Source organism: Nanorana parkeri, unplaced genomic scaffold, assembly GCF_000935625.1.
Source record: "Nanorana parkeri isolate BGI_ZX_2015 unplaced genomic scaffold, ASM93562v1 scaffold3919, whole genome shotgun sequence".
Lineage (NCBI taxonomy): Eukaryota > Metazoa > Chordata > Amphibia > Anura > Dicroglossidae > Nanorana > Nanorana parkeri.
The window spans coordinates 15,005-15,250 of NW_017310186.1; the positions used below are offsets into that span (position 1 = coordinate 15,005).

At 57.7% G+C, this 246-nt stretch overlaps 1 protein-coding gene across 1 annotated transcript in view; it reads right to left on the bottom strand.

Moving 5' to 3' along the window:
* The window catches only part of TMEM214 (transmembrane protein 214), a 19,674-nt gene that overhangs the window by 13,985 nt on the left and 5,443 nt on the right, over positions 1 to 246 (bottom strand). The gene's annotated exons all lie outside the window — the stretch shown is intronic.

Below are 246 nucleotides of genomic sequence, written 5' to 3' on the forward strand. Positions count from 1 at the left end.
TTGGGGGGGGAGAGGGAGGTGGGGTCTGGGTGACGCCTCCTTCCATATTAACATACAATATCTTATCGTCATCTCAGGGCTGCTGATCTCCTCCAGTCTCTTACACATACTTGGCCTGGACCGGCTTCCTGGCATCGATGGACGACGCGTGTCAGCACGGCCGCCTGTAGCCTCCAGCAGGGGGGGAGAAGGAGCATTGCTGGAGGCTGTGCATGTAGACAGGAAGTGGCTGTCAGAGATCAGCAG